This window comes from Rissa tridactyla, chromosome 10, assembly GCF_028500815.1.
Source record: "Rissa tridactyla isolate bRisTri1 chromosome 10, bRisTri1.patW.cur.20221130, whole genome shotgun sequence".
NCBI classification, from domain to species: domain Eukaryota; kingdom Metazoa; phylum Chordata; class Aves; order Charadriiformes; family Laridae; genus Rissa; species Rissa tridactyla.
The window spans coordinates 24,282,861-24,306,698 of NC_071475.1; positions in this window are offsets into that span (position 1 = coordinate 24,282,861).

Consider the following 23,838-nt stretch of genomic DNA (forward strand, 5'->3'; position numbering starts at 1 on the left):
AAGGGGCAATGGGCACAAGCTAGAACATAGGAAGTTCCATTCAAATACACGGAAAAACTTCTTTATGGTGAGGGTGACAGAGCACTGGAACAGGCTGCCCAGGGAGGTTGTGGAGTCCCCTTCTCTGGAGATTTTCAAGACCCACCTGGATGCAGTCCTGAGGGATGTGCTTTAGGTAATCCTGCTCTAGCAGGGGAGTTGGACTAAATGATCTCTAGAGGTCCCTTCCAACTCTGAAGATTCTGTGATTCTGTGAGTGCAGCCATCTGACCAGTTCCTTATCCACCCAGTGGTCCATCCATCAAATCCATGCCTTTCCAATTTAGAGACCAGGATGTCACGCAAGACAGCGTCAAACGCTTTGTGTAAGTCCAGGTAGATGACGTCGGTTGCTCTCCCCTTATCTACCAATGCTGTGGCAACATCGTAGAAGGCCACCAAGTTTGTCAGGCACGATTTGCCTTTGGTGAAGCCATGTTGGCGGTCACCAATCACCACCTTATTTTCCATGTGCCTCAGCAGAGATTCCAGGAGGATCTGCTCCACGCTCTCGCCAGGCACAGAGGTGAGACTGACCGGTCTGTAGTTCCCCGGGTCTTCCTTCTTTCCCCTTTTTGAAAATGGGGGTTATGTTTCCCCTTTTCCAGTCAGCGGGAACTTCACCAGACTGCCACGGCTTTTCAAATATAACAGAAAGTGGCTCGGCAACTTCAGCTGCCAGCTCCCTCAAGACCCATGGATGGATTTCATCCGGTCCCATGGACTTATGCACCTTCAGCTTCCTCAGGCGGTCTCGAACCTGATCTTCTCCTACAGTGGGTGGTTTTTCATTCTCATAGACGCTGCCTTTGCATCCTGCAACTTGGGCGGTGTGGGTACCCATCCAAAACAGGCTGTTTCAAATCACCTCTTTCTCCTTCGCATGCCCAGAAGCGAGTTCCAAGGAGACTGTTCCGTTGATTTTTCTAGGCAAAAGTGCGGCTGGCTAGCCTGTAGTTCCCTGGATTGTCCTTCTTGCCCTTTTTGAGGATACGTACACCACTGCCCACCCCCAGCAGTCAGGGGTCCCCCCACCCAACCTTCCCACCCTGGCACAGATGCTAGGCTGTGTCCTTTTAATGGCTTTTCTAAAAGAGCTGTGCAATAAATGCGTCCCTATTAGAACAGTTATTTCATTAGGAGATGGTAAATTGTTTCCCGCCTTTCCACCCATAAAGACCTTAAGTTGTTCCTTCTTTTGTTAATGCCAATATTTTCTGATCGTTCCTTTAAGAGTCCAAGACTACCTCAAAAGAAAATTTTCCATCCTGCCTTTATCTATTTGAATAATTGTTCGAAACTCCACCTCAGAAGACAGTCACATAGTAATATAAAACAACCACGTTTTCTTAGCATCGCCTTTCATGAGTTAGAGCTGCTCAATGCAGCAGATTGCTGCTTACGTGCTGACAAGCTCCTTTATCAGTAAAAATACGAAGGTGCCGAGCAAACACATCACATAAATATAACTCCACCAAACAGTAAATGTTTCCTTCGGCAGTTCAGTGGTTCAAAACATATGTAACATGCAAAAGAGTAAGGAGGCGCAAAAAAAGCTTTATTCCGGTTAAACAATTGTGGACCACACTTGTATAAATACGCTACAGACGACAGAGCACGTGCGTGCGCTTGCAGAAAAATACACGCACGGGAGCAGCAGCCCCGGGGCCCTGTTTTGCCAGCAGCTGACATCAGTTTTAAGCCAGTTCTACACAAACACAGGTGACTGCTTTTTTTATAAACAAGCAATGATACTAACATTCCTCCAAATAACTTAATTTTGTTGCAGGATAACCTGTTCCCTCCTTAGCTGCATGCCAGAACTGGCTGAGACATCATAAAGCAATATAAATGTTGAAGCCGTCTTTATAGAGCTGCCTGGAGATATCTGAATTAATATGACTCACGCTATTATGTGCAGTTAATTTTGTCTTCAACCGCTTCATTTTTTTTTTATGTAAAGAAGTTTGCGCATTGATTTCATAATTATTGCCATTAATTTTCTACCCAAATGAAATGTCTTTATCTCTCCCCATTTACATGGGATATCGAAGCGCCGTACAGCAAGGAATGAACCGGCCGTAACCAAGGAATAAGGCGCCGCTTGGTGTCTGCAGGGCCTTCAGCATCTGCCGGCGCATCATCTACATTTCAGATCTCCTGTAAAGAGGAGAAAAGTTTGCCACAAAGGGCACAAAATTTTTACCCTCTTCTTACTACCCTGTTGTATTAGGATGGACTTGGAACACACACACCCCCCTCAAAGTCTTAAAAAATATCCTCCTGTTTACACTTCAAATTTTTTTGATATTTTTTTTTTTTTTTTTGCTTTCCCTTGGCCTTGAAATCCCTGGTTTGAAATTCTCGCTTCAGCAAGGCCAAGCGGTAAGGCCAGCTTTAAGGTTTTACCATGTCTCTCTTCTGCTGAGAAAAGTGAAACAAACAAAAAATAAAAATACCTGTTGCTATCCCATCACTTAACAGGTCTGTATTCCCGATGGATTTACATGAGCACCCACATACACACAGACATTGTCTGTACGTGCGTGTAAATACGGCATGCGTACATAGGTATGTGTCCCGATTAACTCTCTCAACAGTTAAAATCTTCCAGCTACTCAGAAAAGGTAGTCAAATTGCTCAAATTAAGTCCATAAAGTTTAAGCAAGAGCTACTTTTCGGGATTTTTTTATTGCGATGATGCCTTCGCTTTCAAAGCATTGCAGAAGTCTCACGACGTGCCTAGAAAGACATCATCATGCTGGTAAAATAACCTCAAGATGCTTTTGTGAAAACCTGTACTTTACTGTGTCCCTCAAGTACCATTATTCCACGAAGATAATGTTTTCATAATGTAATTGCAACTCTAAGATGTTGCTGTTATTGCGTTTTAATAACACATGTTCAACTGTGTCAGACAATGAACAAACGCACCGTAAAAAGCCATGGTACGGTAATCATATTCAAGGCAATTTTCTTCATAAAATTTGAAAGAAAACTTGGAAGCCTGATTTTACATAAGTTAATTGCAGTGGGGAAAAATTTAATGGGAGGCATTAGAATAACGCCACGGTTAGAACACAATAGTCAGCGCGGCAAATTACAGACTTCTTTTGAAATTAATATCAAATAGCAGCTCTACAAACTAAATATGTGAATGTCTCTGCTGAAACTCAGCTGTTTCCTTCCAATCGAATCTACAGACTCTTCTTTGGAATGTTATTACTTTGTGCTTTTTGCCTAGCAACAAGCCTTCTGGCGCTGGCTGCTCGCAGGAGTGACGCTCCCACTGCGGGACGCGCCATCCCTTTACATCCCGCTTGTGTTACGGGGGGAAGGCAGTCCTGGCTCAGCGTCTCCCCACGCTGCTTCTGCCTGAACCGGTGGGTAGGGCGGGCAGGCTGCCGAGCTCCGTGCAGCTGACGGTGAGACGTGTTCTTAGCTCGGGGCGTAACGCTGTGACTGTACCGGGAGCCGTGCGGAGGACGTGACGTTCCAGAAGCCCGCGATCCCGAGCAGGCAACGTCTGCTCTGCTGGACCACCTAGTTGAGGCTTGAGAAGCCCGTATGTTGTTAATGTCACCTGCAACTTGTGACGTCTTTGGGAAAGGTAAGCGGTAAGTGGGCCGAGGGGTGGAACGGTGATCCTGACTGAGACGGTTGCACGCTTAGGAGCTGGCGATCCCCAGGGCAGGTGCGGGGCTGCGCGGTGCCGCACACCCGGCGTGGCTCCCAGCCTCGCGTCACACCACACGATCCCCTGCTGCGGGACAGACTCGGCTCGGAGAAACACGGGAGCCTGTGGGCAGCTCCCGCTCAGCGCCGCAATTGCGCCTGGCCTTGCCTTTGTCTGAAAGTCCAGCAAGAACTTCTTACGGGATGCCATTTGGGAATGGATTTTTTTTCTCGTAGGGAAATTATGCGTTAGCTCTAATGCCCAAAAGGGAGCACAGACAGGGGGGAATCAATCCGGGCTCTGCCTCATGCTGCATGAATGCGGGGTACCCAGCATGTAAAGGGGCCTGGGATTTACTTGCTATCTATGCTCCTCTTATTGTTCCATCTTATTAAAGCAGTTCTCTCCTGAAGCCATTTGTTGCCAGGTCTTTCTTATTGAGATCCCGAAAGAACCCTGCGCTGGCTCTCTGACCTCGTCACCGTCACCACCCCCAGTGCAGGCCAATAACCAGCACAGGTAACTGGTCGGCTACTTCCAATTATGTTCAACCATCTCACTTGTGTTTATTCAGTCACTATACATATTTACCATATCAAACTTGCAGTAGAAGCCAACTTTTAATTCTTTGTCATTGTACAGTGGTCCTCGTGATTCCACAGTCGAATACACAATGTGACGGTGTTTGCTGGCAAAAGCTGGCTTTGAAGTGATGATGATGACCAATGCACCTAATGGCTTTAATTTATTTATAGGGCTGAACAAAGGCCTCAGACCCAGCCTTTGCTCTCCTATTGCCAAAAGCAATCATTAAATTTTAATTGGCAACCTGAATCTGCCCCAAGAGATATTCCCTCATCTCTTCCAAGGACTTGCAGGGTGGTGTTCCTTGGACCCAGCTTGCACTCACCCAGGGTTGAAAAGTGCTCACGTGAGCATTAGGTTTTTTGCCAAGCTTAATTCAAACCCCAGTTCTAGAATGATGAGTAACACACCTAACCTTTGCCTGAACCAAAGGCCTTTCATTTATATGATGGGTTAGAATTGATGAGGAGGATGGTGGTCATTCCCCGTGGGCAGGGCTCCCCGCAATCCACCGTGCGCCTGCGCTAACACTTCCCACAGCTCCAGTCTGAGAAAACCCTTGACTACTTGCCTCTCACCTTGCCCTTCAGTGCTGAGGTTTTGAAAAGCTCTGCAAGGACGAGATCTTTACTCTTCCAGCCCACACCTCAGCAGGAAAAGACCCACCGCTGGAACCAGCTGTGCCCTGTGCAGCCGGGGTTGGAACCTGTGGAGTTTCCCCCGTCAGAGGGGACGGGGAAGAACTGGAGGAGGAGAGCACACACGGAGGCATTTGGCCCTCTAGGTGTTCACCGGACTGCCTTTTCACCCTCCACAGACACCGCCCCGTCCTGTGGTGCCCAGGGCACCTTTGGGAGGACACTCGGGACGCACATTTCCATACTGAAGCACTATCTCCATGAACCGTCCCAGCAGAGTTAACAGAACTGGCCGTTATCGTCTTACGATGCATTCTGGTGCTATCGACGTGGGAGGATAAAGCCACCTCAGCACGGATCCGGCCCCTGACTACCATCGTGTTTTCAGAACTGAGGGTGGGAGCATTCATTTGTCAGCCACCACCCCCAGTCTCTGTGGGCGCCTTCCCTTGCGCCTTCCTGTTGCAGCTTATACGGAAATAAATAGGGAAGATGGCAGAGAGCTATAATATTGCTTCAAGTTGTGCTTAGGCACTTCCATTTTTCCTTTGAATATTAAAATTAGCGTTTATTACAAACTGAGGAGAGACTCTGGTACACATGCTGGCTGCAGCGTTTGAGCTCTTCCCACAGTAAGCATCTTTATGTCCTATTTCAATGCAATGCATCTTTTTCCACAGGACTGGTGACACAGAAAAAGTCATCGCCGGCGGTGCTTATGAAAAAACCGTGTTTTGCTTGCCACAAAGTCATAAAAATATTACTGTGCAAGGCAGATGGGCCAAACAAAAGCAAGCCTTCATGCAGGGCTGCAGCGCCGTCACCGTGTACCGTGCAAGCATAGATCCCCTACTTTCTTTTTAATCTACAGCTCCCTAATCTTAAAACAGCGAGTGCTTTGTAAGGAGTAAAGAATTTTGCCCTCCCTGGTGAGCTAGCACATATGCTCAAAGAGCCAGGAGAGAGACATTTGCACAGAGCCTACGAGAGGAATTGTTCACTCCGTGCACAGAGAAACCGGGGAATACGCTCCAGAGGATTAAAGAGCAGTTAAACCGCTGGGGCCGGAGAAGACATCGCAGGAAGACAGAGCAGGCAAGACAGCGAGTGGCAAGGAGGGAGGTGGAGAAAACAAGACAGATGCTCTACCGAAGTACCATCACCTTAAAAAAAAATAACAAACAAACAACAACAAAAAACCATACACACACACACAAAACCCACAAAACAAACCAAAAACCCACCCACAAAAAACCCCAACAAAACCAAAAAAAAAGATACAGCAATACAGACTTTAAATTTGGGGTTTTTTTTTCCAATGAGGCTGTGGAGGTAGATGGGACATTCGATACGGGCGGTATATTTTTGTTCTGGAAGCAGCCAGGTTCTCCCTCCTGCTAGTGTATCTTATTCCTACAAAAGACCACCAGCGAAGAAGAGAAACCCACGGCTATAGACGCGATATAAATTAAAACAGTGAGACCTAGAAAAGCTGAAGTAGGGAAGGCAATTAAAGAGTCAGGCAAAGGAGATAAAACATGCAAAATACACAGCAGGTATCAAACGTCTTTATTTATTTATTTATTTAAAAGAAACCTTTCCATCTCATATCTTTTACCGCAGTCTTGGTTCATGTTCAACACGCTCGGCAAAAGCTCACTGCAGGATTTCCTTCAGCTTCAGCAAGATTGGGATCAGCTCATGAGAACACGGGTTCTCTTCCCATTATCACAAAAGACGCAGAGTACGGAGGCAATATCAGCAAGGTGCTCCCCCATCCATCTACTGCTTGGAAATCGTGTCGGTAGCAGCTCCCTCCCCATGAGTTATTTCACTTCAAAAATCAAAGGTCTCTTTAAAGATGCATCAGAATGATTGCTCCGCTGCGGTGGGATTGCATTAGCAGATCCAGGAATATTGCCCGGCAGCCAGAATACACCGCTATTTTCCGTATTACAGTACTATCCAGCTAAGGTCTAAATATTGGGAGGGGGAGACAGGTTATGCCTCTCCCCTTGGTACGCCCGAGTGTAGGTATTAGTGGGGTAACACGCAGTCGTGTGCCCGGGTGCCTCTCAAATCACTGGCACCAAGAAACAATAGCGAAGTGGGAAAGAGCGTTATCAAAGTTAAATATACCTGCTCTTACTCCGAACCTTTCCTCAGCCTGGCTGTTGGTCTTTCCAGTCATGTGTAGCTGCTTTTCACAGGAACTTTGTGCTGAATTGTGTTTGAAGAGGACGGCTCTAGACACCCTTAAAGCTTCTAAAGCAAAGAAAGCTGTATCTCTAAACCTGAACGGATACACGGAGAGATAGAATACTTTTTTAATCTTACTCTCCTTTTTTGAATTCAATTGCTGGCTCTACGGTTGCACAACAGGAAAACCTGTCCAAAAGCCTACGCTTGTACACTAGAATCATACTATGAGAGACTAACCCAAAGCATCCTCAAATGTACTGTCTATGTCAAACAGTCTTCTGAGACTCAAACGTCTTCTGAGCCAGCAATGTGCCCTTGTGCCCAAGAAGGCCAGTGGCATCCTGGGCTGCATCAAGAAGAGTGTGGCCAGCAGGTGGAGGGAGGTCATCCTCCCCCTCTGCTCTGCCCTGGGGAGGCCACGGCTGGAGCACTGTGTCCAGTTCTGGGCTCCCCGGGTCAAGAGGGACAGGGAACTGCTGGAGAGGGGACAGCAAAGGGCTACCAAGATGCTGAGGGGACTGGAACACCTCTCTGATGAAGAAAGGCTGAGGGATTTGGGTCTCTTCAGTCTGGAAAAAAGACGGGTGAGGGGGGACCTTATCAACCCTTATAAATACCGAAAGGGTGGGTGTCAGGAGGATGGGGCCAGGCTCTTTTCAGTGGTGCCCGGGGACAGGACAAGGGGTAACGGGCACAAACTTGAGCATGGGAAGTTCCACCTAAACCTGAGGAGGAACTTCTTTGCTGTGAGGGTGGCAGAGCCCTGGCACAGGCTGCCCAGAGAGGTGGTGGAGTCTCCGTCTCTGGAGACATTCCAACCCCGCCTGGACGCGTTCCTGTGCCACCTGCTCTGGGTGACCCTGCTCTGGCCGGGGGTTGGACGGGATCATCTCCAGAGGGCCCTTCCCACCCTATGATTCTATGATTCTGTGTCTACAAGCCTAGTTTACCTTTATTAAGAAGCCTTTTGTATCCCTTGCGTCATTTCTGAAGGCAGGTTTCACCATACTCTTAATTTCTGGCTTCTAACTTATCCCGGAAACACCGAGAGTAGCTTTCTCGTCTCAGGGCAGACCCAGACTCTTTGGCGGGGGCAGCGATACCAAGGTGTCCGATGGCCTCTGCAGACAGGCACCTCATTGTCCTCGCCATGCACAGCCCATCTGAAGGGATGGCTCGGAAGGTCCTGCCGGAGGGAACGCCTCGCACGCCCTGCCGCAGCGCTCGCCCCGTCTCCCAAAGGGACACACTCTGCTCCCGGCACAGGGACGTGGGAAACGTGCTCCGGGCAGAGAGGCCGCAGCCTCCCCCATTCCCTTCCCAAAGCTGCCGGTGTCCGGCACCCCAGCACTGACGCGGCATCACTTACCGAAACACTTTCATTATTTTCTTTGTTTCCAGCTGCTTAACCAGGGTTTAACTGGTGGTGCAATTCGGCTCCTTCCTCCAATTACTCGAGAGGTTTAAGAGAAATCTTTGTTAAAAGCTTTGTGAAAAAAAGGTAAGTTAAACTAATCGGCTTTTTGCAAAACCGTTCAAAGAATCAAAACAGGTTAAGGAATTGCAACACGCTCTTGGTTAAGTCGTGCTGGTTGGGCTCTAGGGCGCTATATTTTTTACAAGTCGTGTGTGACTGTCCTTAATTATACTTCCAATTAATTTCCTGAATGGACAGCAGTACTGTCTACAGCGAGGTACGCTATTTAAAAGCAAAGCAAATAATTTCTTGGGATCATTACTACAATATGGTAATATAAGCACCTTTTTTGTATCCTGAACAAACCTACTCAGACCACTGACCAAAAATGCCCTTTCCTTTCTGCTTATGACAGATTTATTAAAAAAAAAAACAAAGGAAAAAAAAGGAGAAAACACATTGTTGGGTAGATAGTCTGATAAACTGACAGATGACAGATAAGCTTTCTGTATAGTCACTGGATTAAATTTCCTTTAATAAAATGAAGCTGTTTCAATAACTACAAAAAAAACCAACCCAGAAGCTGGTTTCCAATAATCCGCCACACGTAACAGTGGCAATCTCTATTTCGCATAGTTTTCTTTATGGCTTGGGTAAATACCGCCTGGCAACAGGGTGTTGCCACTGTGGGAAGGATTAAAATCGTGAACTCGGCTTCAGACTTTGCCCTAAAGTTACCAACGGGTGTTCGATTCCTGGCAAGCCACCGTGAGAGCACATCGGTCTCACCTCGCCCAGTGAAAACGGACACAAACGTCTCATCCACTTTCCTAAAGACCTCGTTCTTCTGGAAGGACGGAACAAGATGGACCTTTCCGCACGCTAGCTCCTGCACATACCTCTTATATTTTATCATATTATACAGCTGCTTCTAAGCCTCCACCACAATAAAAAAAATGTCTAGTCTGAAAAACAGTTAAGAACACGTAAAAATTTAGTGGTTTTTCGAACCAGGCTGTTAAAGTGCGTCCGAATCGCGTGGGCTTTGGTGCTGCAAATGGATCTGACATAAAGGTCTCAAGTTTGAAGCTATGTGGAGTTTGAATTCTGGTCTTTTTTTTTTTATGCATTAAGGCAAGAAATGGTTGGAACGTACATATAAACAGAAACTGGCATCCCTCGACTGGGGATGAATGTGAATCCTGAGTTTTCCTACAGTATTTCCAGTCAATTGGTTGGGAAAACAGCACCAGTTTTTAAGCACTCGCTTTCCACCCTCGTGCCAGGTTTGCCAGGTTTGAGAGTAATGCATTTTTAAGTAGGTAAGTGACAGACCAGTAGCAATTAAGTACGTCAGAGCAGTTTTATTTCTCACATTTCCTATTTATCCTGGCAGCCGTCTCTTAAGAAGGTGTATGTCCAGAGTAACAAGTAAGGTTTCACTCCCGACACAGCCAGCACCATTGCAGAAGCATTCACCGAGCAAATTTGCAATGTAACTTATCAAGAAAGCGATTAAGTGTAATTGCTCACAATAATTAAATATTCATCCCATACTAATAACTAGGGCTTTAGGACACGGTGACTAGGGCACGGTGCAGCCAGGCCAAGGAGTCCAGACCCAGATTTCCTTCTCATTTTCCCGATTCATCTTTACAGGCCATAGATTGAAAAAAGAAATCAGAGTTTCTAAGCTAGGCCCAGACTCTGTGTTTTCTTTCCCTAAAAACGTGAAGCTGGTTATTTCTGTCTTCCTCCAGAAGGCCCTACTTGGTCAAACTTTTCTTCTTTAGCCATTTCGGAATTCCTGTTCTGCACTTTGAGTCTCTCAGAGCGATGCATTTATAAAGGTTCTGAGATTGCCCAGTGTGTCGGTACGAGCATCCATTATTCTTCCACACTGCCATTAGGGTTTCTCTTCTGAAATAAAAAGCAAGTGCCTAGAAATGCAGCCCGCAGCAATATCCCAACCACGGCTGCCCTGGCCCCGGCATTAGAACGTTTCCTGTCTCGCGGCCATTGATTACCTCTTGTTTGTATATCAATCCTGCTGAAAAGCAATGCCAGGGAGAAAGATAAATTCGTATCGCGCTCCTTCTGCCTGCTTAGGAAGTCAGAAAAATGATTTGGCGGTGCTCAAGAAGGAAATCCTCAGAAGGGACTAATGACTTCCTCTTTTATTGTAACCCTTTTACGATCCATCACACTGACTGGTGGATTTAGGGCTTCGCAGTTAGACAGCCTGGCAACCAGCCGCACTGCAGACGCAATTCACAGGGAGTCCTACAACAGAGACAGATCTAGCCCAAAAGATGAAATTCTGCCTGCATCCGTGCCTTAAAAACAGCCTTCCCTGGAACCGCGGAGGCTGGCGGAGCACAGCCCTGCGGATGAGGGCACCCGGGTCCTGCTCCAAGCAGGGATGTAGCCTGGGTTTAGTCACTCGAAGGTCCCTCGGGAGCCAGATCCAGCGCACGACTTACATCCAGCAACGCTTCATCCCGAAGCATCTGATCCCAGAGCAAACCTGGGGATTCTGTGTTTGGTACCTACCTGGTCTATCGGAGCAGGATTTGAAGTAGCCAGCATGCCGGATTTCCTTTTAGTACGCTTTTTAGTGCTCTCATTAGTGCACCTGGCTTGCAAATGGCTTGAACTAGCAACTTTTCCTCCTTATGTCCTCAGACAGTGTCAGAAGTCTCTCAATGTCGTTTAAGATCCATAGTCTGGACACCAGAACGCTGGTTTTCCCCCCACGGAGACGGGTGGAATTCTTTATTCTACAATAAAGATGCACGAATGGTTTTTCCCTTTTAAACCGCAGCAGTGTAGTTAGAGCACTCGGCTGCGTTCAGTTCCTTTCCCAGGAATTGAGGTTCAAACCTGAGCCCCGAGCCCTGTAAGAGCGGCTTTCGCACGGCGCCAGCCGGGGCCTCAGCCCCTCTCGTGCCGAAGCCATGCCACCGCTACCGGGAAAACTTGCTGGGTCGGGGAAAATGTGATTTGGGCTCGGCTTCCCCTGTGCTCCCCAAAGCACCCAGCCAGCAGCTCCATGCTGGGCTTGGACCTTCGACCTCCCGCTTCTGGGCACGACTCCACATTTTTATCTAGAGCGGCCAACTTGCCTCCTATCGGGACCGCGTTTTAAAGTGAATTAGCACCTTACCCCTGCACTCTAGAGGGATCCCAATCTTGTTAGTACAAACTGCACGTGCCCCGGGGTCAAGGGGGAACAGAGAGGCATCCTCAGAGCCCTCAGGGAGACGAAGTAAGCCCTCAGTCTGGCTTCAGCGTTAAGATGCTCAACGCGAGCAGCTCTTGACTTCAGGTAGAAGCACGACTATTGATTTTAGCCTCCAACTAGACAGGCATTTTACACATCACATTTTTTGGATCTAAAACCCATCTGTCTATGTCCCATTTAAAACATTATTTATCAGTTCTGGTTCGTTTCCTCAGTATTTCTGTTTGTAACACTGGACCGATGCTCAACTGCTTCATGCGAGTAACGCGAGCATCAAACAGAGACGTTTGCGGGGCAGCGCAGCAGATGGCAGAAATGACACAGCAGACAAAGTTTAAAAAGTAAAATATGCATCTTAATGGGGCAGTTACCCTAAACTCACATTCCACGTAAGCTCTGCACAGAGCTTACAGCAAAACCCGATACCAATTAATTTCTACAAATAGCCTGTAACCACAAAGCTGTTTTTCTATCTGTGGGCTACGCCACTGACGTTATGAAGTTCTTGGTTGCTTTTTTCCTTACTTTATCATCTATTAATGACTTACAGTTTAATTCCCTGATTGTTATATTCCAAGTCAGAGAGGATTGCTCACACCTAGCGCAACCATCAGGATTTAATAAGAACACAAAAGTCACTCAGCAAATAGAAGAAAAGCCAGCAGCGGGAAATAATTGCAAGCGTAAGCACCTAATGAAACGAACCCATGGCAAGACGGTGCTAGCAAACTGGCTATATAGGAAATTTTTTTGATATACCGCATCAAATATTCAGTCGATAGAAGAAATAAAAAGCCAGATGGCGCTGCTTTCTTTAGGCAACAGGTCTCTAAAGAACAAATCGCTTACATATATATGTAAGTAGTCTTGAAGATAGGAACCAAGAGAAAAAAAAACATTTGCAAGGTATTTCTGACAGTCTGCCAGCAAGACACCAACATAAATCTGCGTTTCTACAGCCAGCCAGTGCCACTCAGCGTAACTGCAGAGGGGAGTGAAGATCACGGGTGGACTGAAAGCTGAGTTCTGCCGAAGGCACTCAGCGCTTGGAAGTCTAAGTCGATTAAAAAAACCCTCCTGTATCATATTTAATGGTTCCGGTCCTGTCTAGTCTATAGGCTCATTGTTTACCACGTGCCAAAGCTGTCGAGTACCTTCAATGTCAGTTTTAAAAGCAATGCCAACGACTTAAACAAAACTAACCGTCTTTCTAAAATACATGCCCTGGTTCAACCAGGAGCTACTGGGGAAAGTGTAAATGGTGCTGAGTGAAATTCAAACAAAATGATCGCGATAGTGATTTCTGGCATTGAAATATACATTTGAGATGGAATTTCCTCTTGCTACTTTAAACCGTGACTCAGTAATGAAGAGTGATCAAATTGAGCAGGAATCGTTTTAAGTGATCCAGACCTAAAGATTTCATGCGGTTTCCTCAAACGAATGCTGTCAAATTCCTGGCTTTCCGAAAACCTTCTGCCTATGAACCCGGCAAAAAAAAAACACAACATGAAAGGGAAGCGAGTTGATATTTGTAAATATATATATTGGAACATCATCATGACAAAGAAACTAACAAAAAACCCCACTCACAGGCTGATGAGCATGAGCTCCGAAGAGCCCCCCAATACCTACAAAGAGCCCACCAAGGAGACACAGCCAGGCTCTTTACCGTGGTGCCTCACGGGAGGATGGGAGATAACAGTCCTTAGTTGAAACAAGAAAGATTCAGACTAGACACTAGAAATAACTTTTTCACCATGAGGACGAGCGATTGAAGAGGTCGCCCAGAGAGTCTCCAACTTTGGAGGTTTTCAAAGCCAGGCTGAGGTAAAGCCCTAAGTCTTTCAAGCCTCTAAAGCCTGAGATCTGACCTCACAGCTGATCCTACTTGGAGCAAAAGGTTACACTGGTTGACCTCCCGATGTCTCTCTCAACCTGAGTTATCCTAACAATCTAGGAACGTACAGCTTCCAGAAATTCTAGAAAAACCAACCTTACCTCGGCGCTCTTCCTAGAGGATAAAAACAGCCTCACCGCGTGCATGCTCAAGACACACGGTCTCCCTTGTTGCATGCGCTAGTCGCACGAATAAACTTATTTTGCAGTATTTAAGTGCACACATGATACACGCAAACTTACTCCATTGCACACAGTGGGGCTTGAACTCAGCCTCAGGAGAGTCCAAACAAGCCCCAAGAGGTTGAGCCCCCCCCAGCCTGTCACCGTTCCACTGCAGCCCGAGGGCTCTGCAGGCACGGACTGACTGCTCCAAGGCCACTGTGGTATCTAGCAAGGTTCCCTTTGTCTTTTAAAAGACAGCAAAATTAATAAAATACATAATGAATCGGGTTGGGCTGGCCCTTGGCCACGGAGTCTCCTTTTCTGTCCTTCGCTTCTTTCTTCTGGCCCGTGGCAGGGCAGGTGCTTCAGGGCCACAGGCACCTCCCCGCTGCTGTGGCACCCGTGGAGCTGGTGCTCTCCCTTGCAGGAACATGGACAGGGTGGAGATCTGGGCAAAGAGGAACCTTATGAAATTCAACCAGGGCAAGTGCAGGGTGCTGCACCTGGGGAGGAATAACCCCCTGCACCAGGACAGGTTGGGGGGGACCTGCTGGAGAGCAGCTCGGTGGAAAGAGACCTGGGAGTCCTGGGGGACAACAGGGTGACCATGAGCCAGCAATGTGCCCTTGTGCCCAAGAAGGCCAATGGCATCCTGGGGGGCATCAAGAAGAGTGTGGCCAGCAGGTGGAGGGAGGTCATCCTCCCCCTCTGCTCTGCCCTGGGGAGGCCACGTCTGGAGCACTGTGTCCAGTTCTGGGCTCCCCGGGTCAAGAGGGACAGGGAACTGCTGGAGAGGGGACAGCAAAGGGCTGCCAAGATGCTGAGGGGACTGGAACACCTCTCTGATGAAGAAAGGCTGAGGGATTTGGGTCTCTTCAGTCTGGAAAAAAGACGACTGAGGGGGGATCTTATCAACGCTTATAAATACTGAAAGGGTGGGTGTCAGGAGGATGGGGCCAGGCTCTTCTCAGTGGTGCCCGGGGACAGGACAAGAGGTAACGGGCACAAACTTGAGCATGGGAAGTTCCACCTAAACCTGAGGAGGAACTTCTTTGCTGTGAGGGTGGCAGAGCCCTGGCACAGGCTGCCCAGAGAGGTGGGGGAGTCTCCGTCTCTGGAGACATTCCAACCCCGCCTGGACGCGTTCCTGTGCCACCTGCTCTGGGTGACCCTGCTCTGGCCGGGGGTTGGATGGGATCATCTCCAGAGGGCCCTTCCCACCCTATGATTCTATGATTCTATGAACATTTTCTTTTCTCTTTCCTCCCTCCCTCCCTCCCTCCTCGCCCTGTACATCTTGTGAGCTGGGAACTACTCCTAAAAACATGAGTCTGCGCTACAAAAGAACCCTTTGAACAGCTCTTTTTTTTTTTCCGCTTTTATTTTTTTGCTTTCTCACTTTTTTTTTTTTTAACTCCGTTTCAATAGCACTCATTGTTCTGTGAGTTACACTTCGGAGTAATTCCATATACAGAGGCCTTTTCATTTAACTGGATAACTTTTTTGAATCACACTTTGTAGCTCTAGGGCCTGGTTCTTCTCTCTTTTACCCCATTGTTGACAAGCTACATAAGGGCATTCAGTTCAGATCTAAACCTGTATGAGGACCTCGCGTTTTTAACAGCTGCATTCTCTCCTCATGTTTACAGATAACCTCCTATCACTGAGTATGCATTTGGTGAAAAATCTCAAAATGAATCTTTCAAAAATAAATATTATTTCCCAGAGCTTGCAGATAGAGGTTTTTAAATCATTCTCCATCTATTTTAGGTAATAAAATCTAAAAAAAAAAAAAAAAATTAATGAAGAAGTTTCTGTTGGCTAGAATAAAATAATGACGGCAGAGTTTGGAAATGAAGTCGCAACTGATTCCCGATCTCCCGTTGGTTACCTAGACGTCAATTACCTGTATGCCCTCTAAAACCACAACACCGCCTCTCAAACCTCTCTGTCATTTGTGCTTTGCAGCATGCGGTTAAGTTACGCAGCTTTGGGTGCACGCGAGCATGTTTTTCTTAGCATTAATCACTGATTATTGTGATCATCATCGCCGTACAATCATTATTGTCATTAATCATTAATCACCGTACATATCACGAACGGTTTTAATAAAGACAATGCTCAAGCTCACCAGAACTTTCAGGCCAGCCTCACGATGCCAAACTTCCAACTTTATATCCCGTCTCATTTCAGCCATACAATTTTTCACAACAGCTTTTGCATAAATACACACGCAGATATGTGCTGTGGTTATAAAAAGGTGCCGTGATTTTACTGGCACTTCAAGAAGGAGAAATAAATACATAGAAATAGACTATGCTAAGCTATTTCAGCCTGAAAATGTTAAAGTTATGAAGTGCCTAAGACTGAGGATAAAAATAGGCGCTTTATTTCCTCCTACTGAGCCTGTTCTATCCGTACTCTTGACGTTCATTTCCTATTTCAAATAAAAGGCTGAAACTAGTTTCTCAGATAGCGTTGCGGTAATGCTTCACGAAGAGCGAGTCCTGTCCCCTTGCGGGACAGGCAGATGCAGCGGCGTCAGCCCACGCTGAAGCGGTCTGTCCAGGATGGAGTTAACAGAAAGCTGAAGCCAAGAGCACCAGATCTCCTCAGGAAACGTGCTCCGGAAGGAGAGAACAGCAGAACCACCTGACAACCTGGCTGGCTGTCATCATCTGAAAATAAAAAAAATTAAAAAAAAATAAAATAGAAATGGATCAACAGACTCTCCGGGGAGGAATGCCAATGATTTTTACAAAGTGCAGGTTTTTTTGTTCCACGGGCCGGGCGAGGGGGAGCGCGCGGTTATCCATGTACACACGGTTGGCCATCAGATGGCACGCTGACAGGCGATGTCAGCCCTGCGCGGAGGTCTCTGGTTTCCAGATGACGTGCGGCCGCGCCGCTGCTTTGGGCCCTATGCTCAGGTGAAAGGCGGCCGCTTCGTCAGTGCCAATGCTGCACCCGGCCACCTCCCGCCACGGGGAGCCAAGGCCAGCAGGGCCCTCTCCTCCCTAACGCCACCCGGTCAGGCAGAGTCCGGCTAACGTCCGCACCACGGTCACGCTAGCTGCTTAAGTAAACAACCCGAAGCACTTCATGCTACGCGAGCATCTGGTTGCACAGCGCAGAATAGAGCGGTGAAGAGGTCTGTTTGAGCGCACAGCTGATCTGGCGTGTGCTGTGAGCACAATGCGCTGCACAGAAACGGGTTAGTGCCTGAAGGACAGCAAGCCCCGGGGGAAGCAAGCGCTACAGCGCGCAAGAGCCATTTACAGAACGGGGAGTACTTGCTCTTTGCTATGAAAATTAACTGCCTTACGCTTCTACATGCATCAAAAATTAACCCAAAAGAGTATTGTTAAATTGTATATACTGGCTCAGAGCGTTTTCACAGACTCCAGACGTCCCTATTTTAATGCTAAACCATTTGTGTAGATGTTTCTGCATATTTCTAGGTAGGAGCTTACTCATTTCCTTCTGGCCCGAGTCCAAAGCTGCTCGAAACCTTCTCGTTCATAAGAAGTCTGTTTCAAGTAGGTGTGTGCCAAGCAAGCCGGCACATCTTAAGCAAAAGCATCTTCTTAGTCACTAGTTTCACAAATTTTAAATCCAAAATGGACAATTGTGACCGCTGAATCTGGTCTTCAGAATAACAGAGGCCAGATATTTCCCTATGCGATCCATACATGAAGCCCACAACCAGTTCTAGGGGAACAGGCAAAATGTCCTTCCAGAACCTACTGACTAGAAGTGAACGGCACCACCACTGGCCTTGATCACTGGTTTTTCATGAAAGCTCATAGTAAATCAAAATATTCGGGTCACTTTCAGAACTTTGACACCGTCATAGCCATCCATGTATCCTTGATTCCTGGGGGCTGCCAAGCAGACCTACAATTTAAGTTATCCCGGAGTAATTCCAGCCACTTGCAACGCATGTAGGCTATTACGTAGTGGATTCAATAAACTCCTGACCCCTGCGTTATGAATGGTAACCGTTCATGAAATGGTTTCTGAAGTAGCAGAGAATTCGTTACCTGCCCGCAACACAGAGAGCTGCTCTGTCATACCAACATCGTACACCCACAAACGCAAACCCCTCTTCCCCAGACACTTGTTACAGCCCCTGAAAACACTCCAGCGGCCTGTTCTCTGATTGGGTGGCCGTAGTACTGCAGAGTGCTACAACTAATTCTCGAACCAAAACTTTTCTTTGACAAGTTTGAGCTCACCTAAACACCTCTCAGTGAGCGCGCCCAACCGACTCCTCCGTCCACAACCACCTCTAATATTAGAGACGGCCGTAGCCGTAACCCAAACAGTCTTAAGTCTGTTTCTTCCTCTTTCTCTCCAACGCATAGCCTCATCCAGATGGTCAACTTAAACTTTTTTTGCAGCGTGTATGTGCTTGATAGCCATGGTCACATCAGGCCTTCCAGCCTTACCTAACCTATATCGCTCCACACTAAGTCGCAGTTTCTTGGAAGTCAGTCATTTTGTAATGTAAATATTGCAAAATACCTTATGGTTCTATGGAATTAATAGTGTCATTTAAACATAGATCTACCAAAGAGCCAGGGTACGCAACGGGTCATCTCTAAATTATGTATCATGACCCCCAGACACAGAACGAACTAGAGGAGATTAGTTTGCAGTGTCACTTACATCATTGGATATGGCCAACTGCAGAGAAGTAATTCCATACAGGCACCGTTCATAATAGAAAAAAGCACCATTTCCATGGGCATTATGAAGTTGTTTTAAACAGGTTGCCTTGCTGGGAACTAGCAGACAGAGGCACATGAAACAAAGACCGATTTTAGAGCGATGAATGGAAGATGCAGGGAAGACGCTAGCCTAGATGTTTGTCAGGCTCTTCATATCTCCTTTGCTTTTTCTCCAAATGAATGCTTTGATTTTTTTTTTACCCACCCGATTTTTCTTTGAGAAGGAAAAGTGGGACAGGTCTCTCGCCCATAGGTGGAGAATCTCTCTCTACTTCATCCCGTCCCGTCATCCACAGAGAGCATCATGGAAAGTCCTTTTTGTCTGTCTTCTCCCAGCTCCCAAGTACTTCACATACACACAAAGAGCAAGCATCAGGCAGGAAATTATGACAGGACCCCACAAGAAAACAACTAAATGTATAATTCAGGTGAAAATACAAAGAAAAAAAGCCAGTTCCTTTCCCAGAGTTCACATCATGAACGAAGAAGATATCGGACACTAACAGCTAGCTGTTTTTTAAAACGTTATTTTCATTAAAATCGGTCAGGCGTTTGGAGCAAGAACTGCCTAAACTAAGTATTCACCTTTAAAATTATTTCTAAAACACCATGATTTTCTGCAGAATATAATTCAAGGCTTGAAGGAATAAGAGGAAACAAAAAAAAAGGAAGAAACAGCACAAAATAACGTGCTTTTGCCCCAAGTAGTTTTAATGATATTTCACAAGTTCACCTCTTGCCAAAACAGATAAAGAACCAAACTACACATACCCTGCAGTAGACAGAAAGGAGGGGGGTTGTTGAGAATAGCTGCCAGGGCAAGGAACTAAAATGTCACGTCTGTAAATCTAGACGCCACCGAAAAAACCGATGGGATGTGCCAAGGGAGGTAGGAGGAGATTAGAAAAGGTGATGCTGTTGTACCCGATGCAAAGCACCAGTTTTGGAATTGCAGCCTCTATCTCCATGTTAAATAGCTCGAGCAGCCTCGTTTCTTCATCCCAGTATCCTCCTCCTTAAATCCTTCCTTCTTTCCACATTTTTGAATGAGAGATTATACCCACTGCCGGTTTGTTTACTTAAACTTGTGCCCTACTTCGGAAGTACCAGTTTGCACAATGATGTGTTTGGATAGTGACCACAAATGCCAGGTAGTACCATGTACTTTTTATTTTAGGCTTCTTCAGATTGTCTCTTTGGCCACGTAAATAGTATTCGCTCAGAGGAAACAAATCCCTAGATTAAAAACCAAAACAAAACCAAAGCAAAAAAAATCCCTCCCCAGCACCAAAGAAACAACAACAAAAGAAAAGCCCTCTTGAAATTTTAGTGAAAATGCGTAACGTTGTCCTTTCTAGTTAGGTTTCATTAGTGCTCTGGATTCATGCTGTGCCTGTCACATAGCCATCGCAGCGATTCTGAAGGGAAAAAAAACCCCAAACAGTTAATAATGATTAGTGGCTTGAGAGTCTAATACAGACTACAAATCAGATTCACGGCTAAGATGCAAAGATGCGGTGCAACGCGTCTTTTTTTGTGCTGAGTGTTTCCACCCAGGTTTCAGTGGCTGTTCCGACAGCGGTCCCACGGACCCTCGCTCCACCCTCCAATATCTGCTCTGCGTAACGCTCGCCCAAAATCCTGACTCAGGCTCATGTGACGACACTTGCAGAGTTCTCATTTTATAATGACTGTGCTCAAATTTGCGCACAAACAAGAACGACCTACCCCACGGTATTGTCTTGTTGCTTCACTCCACAGCTGTGGACCGATGGCATCACCGGGCTGTTCCCTCTCTTGCCACCAGCTTGACCCTGCAACTATTTCACTCCGGGGAGCTGCTTTTCATAAGCAGCGAAATATAGATGGATTGATTGATTTATTTTCACGTTCACCCAGCAGAACCAACTCAAAGGCTGGACAACAGGAAAATTTATCATTAAAAAAAAATAAAAACGATGCTGGGCTGACGAGCACGACAATCTAAGGATGCAACACAGAATTGGCTCCTTCAGACTGTGGGTGACACCGGCTCACGGGCCATCTCACAAGCTCAGACTAAGCCTGTTCAGTTCCACCGAAATTACAGCCGTTTCCCATAAGATTAACATCGGGTCCTGTCCTCACGGCTCTCCTTGGCGTGGGACTGCGCAGCACAAGCGTGAGTTAGCACAGAGAAGGAATAACTCGGCACTACCCCTCCTAAGTGGCACCTCCGGAGAGCAGGTCTTACCTGATTTTTAGGACTCAGGATTGAGTATTTTCACTAGAGCGAGTCAAACCCTCACAACTGCCAAACAAGTTTATCAAAATGCATTTGCAAAGAGCCACAGAAGGTGAAAATGGGGCTATTAAGAATAGAGCGGTATCTCTGAAAATGTCACTGGACACTTGCAACCGGAGGGGATTCTGCCCAGCTTTTCTTGGGGTCCAAACGCCGTGGCTGTTGCGGCCCAGGCATCTTTAACGACTGTTAAATTAACTAGTCTGATAAAGGCTAGCCTGGTTGAGTGCATTACTGAAGTTCGGCTACCACAAACCCAAAATCTAAGGAAAGCACTGGGCTTTTTCCAGCCTTGGACTTGTTAAGAAGTGACAACACAGCGTGGTTTCTAGCCGAGCCGCGCTTCAACGTGCCCCACTGTCACCTCTGATCGTCCTTACCCTTTGACAGAGTAATTGCGCCCACCCCGGCGAGCCGTAACGCCGCCTGAGCAATTAATATGATATTCCTACCCACGGGAACCATTGCAGGGGAGAGTTCAGCATGGCACTCATTCAAAACAGCGCAACAAACCTTCTTTTTTCAGCTTACGTCCATTCTTCTCCTTCCACTGCATTGTCTCCTCAGCATAACAAGAGATACAAATGTATCTTTGCTCTCATAGTACATATTTTCTTCCATTTTCTGTAGACCATAGTAACAAAACTTTATTTGACTGATTTTTTTTTTTATTTGAATGTTTTTTATTTAAATAAGTGTTTTCTAGCCCGCTGTACTAAAGAGAGGCAGAGAAGCACACTGGGACCCAAGATACACGAGGATTTCCTATAAAGTCTAATTAAATAAACGTTTGCAGTGGGGTTTGTGAAGGCAGTCGCTTGCGAGCGTACGCTGTGTCAAGGGGGCTTTATGAGACAAAAGTTAATGATCAATTCAGCACACTCCCGAGGACAGTTAAATGTGACCTTTAGCACTAAAAATGGAAGCCGAGCTTGTGCTTAATTTGTGCTTAGCCACAGCTGGTTGTTCATATGCTTCTGCGTCGACTCTAAAAATGGATTCAGTCACCAATTAAGTCTGCTTTGGTGAAAAATCACTGTTGAACTCAAAACCAAGAGCCAGCGAGAAGAAGTCAGTGCAGTTTAATGCCAAGGGGAATATGAATTTCTATCAAACCCCACCGGAGAAAATTCCAAACGACTCAATAGTCACAGAGACCCAGAAAACGTGAAGGTGGCCACCGCAATTCCGCTCTTGTAGCCGCTCCGTAGCTATTGCATGTTAGAGAGGCGTGCCCATCTGCCGCGTGGAAAAAGCTGCGGCGATACGGTATATGGTCGAGATTTTTATTGGATGCGTCACAATCCTGAAGCCCGAGCCTGCGTTTTCAGGCAGACCCACTTTTTAGGGTACACCGTCGCCCGGGACCTCACAGCCAACCCTCCGACGGGCCCAGCGGCAGGACCTGCTGCTCCCTCCCTGCAGACCGGGCACGGTCTTGGTGGGCGCCCGTGAGACTCGGGGTGACTGCCAGGCACCACGGCTGTAACGTGAGGACCGCCACGTGTGTACGCCGCCTTCTGAGACCCAAACCTCTATGATTGTAACTCTGTAAATCATTTGGGCAAATGACTCTTGACAAGACAATGGCATAGAAGGAACGATCAGAACTAACACCAGGTACCAGAAACTTTAGCGGGCTGATTGCCTAAGAAACCTGGCTATACCGCATGAAATACGTCCTTAAGGTGACCTTGACTAATCCTAGTATGAAAACCACTCCTCTAGAAGTTAGGATGCCCGCCTCCACTTGAAGACCCTCACCCACTGAGCCTGCGCAGTAAAATCAGGAGACGCCGCACCTTTAGTTGAAGACGAGGACATTTTACACCAATCATCTTCAAGATAAGGGATTTTGAGCACCAGTAAAAAGTTGCTAAACAATGACTTTGTTAATTATGCTAATTTACAATGTATAAATGAATGACTGTTTCAGTGCTGGCTGGGCTAGCTTTGCCAAAATATCTCCTAGCACCCTTTTCTGCGCAGAACTGCTAATAAAGAGCTAAGACCTTGACTCCGTGTGTTATTGGCTTGCACAGCGGGTAAACGATCCCGGGAGTTTTGGGATCACACTGTCAGCAGTGGCCTCTTGCACCCTCTTCGTGACCACAGGTCCAACACCTGTGTGTTTATTCACTGAGCGATACAGCTGGCGCTTCCCTCCCCGGGAGCTGCGTGTGTGAAAATCCTGCCTTGGTGATCAAGGGATCCGCAGTAGTGCGTCTACACCACCTCTTTTTATGCAAGGTCTAGCAAAAGGCCTTTATACCTTTTTTTTTTTTAATCAACTTCTTTACATTTACATTCTGTATGCTTATTTATATTCTATATGTTTGCTTGCATTCTGTAAATAGAATATCCTTCAATTCTGTTTCGAGTGAGAAAAGCGATTCCTAACATAGAAGATGCTGAAGGACTTAACCGGAGGAACCCACGTTTGGACACCACACAGAGGAACAGGCTCTTTGGACGTTTTCAGCGCAGACGAGCAGTTCATTCCTAGCCTTAAAAGCGATTACCTGTAGTCATATAAGACCCTTTTATTTTTTTTAATTTATTTTTTTACTCTGAACACTGTTAAATTTAAGTAGATGAAGGTTTGCTTGTAACAATAACATTTTAAAATTTTAATTATTTTGCTTTGTTTCACACTTCAGGCTTACTTTACTGCTCTCGTTGCCAGTTGTGCTGTTTCCGTGCATCCAATGTTACCGGAAAATCCAGTTAAAGGGAAACCCTTTAAGACTTGTTTTGAGTTTTAGAAGGTAGGCATTCCTTATTGCAGCGCTGGATGCACGGGGGATTGTTCCTCCTAGTGTGCATACCATATGTTAAAGAAAACACAGTTTTTATTAGGCTATCACATACACATGCATTTTGATTTCCCGGAATGGTTATTCTTGGAGCTCATTTACATAGTCCCCTCCTATAGACCGCACGCGTGGTCAAGTCA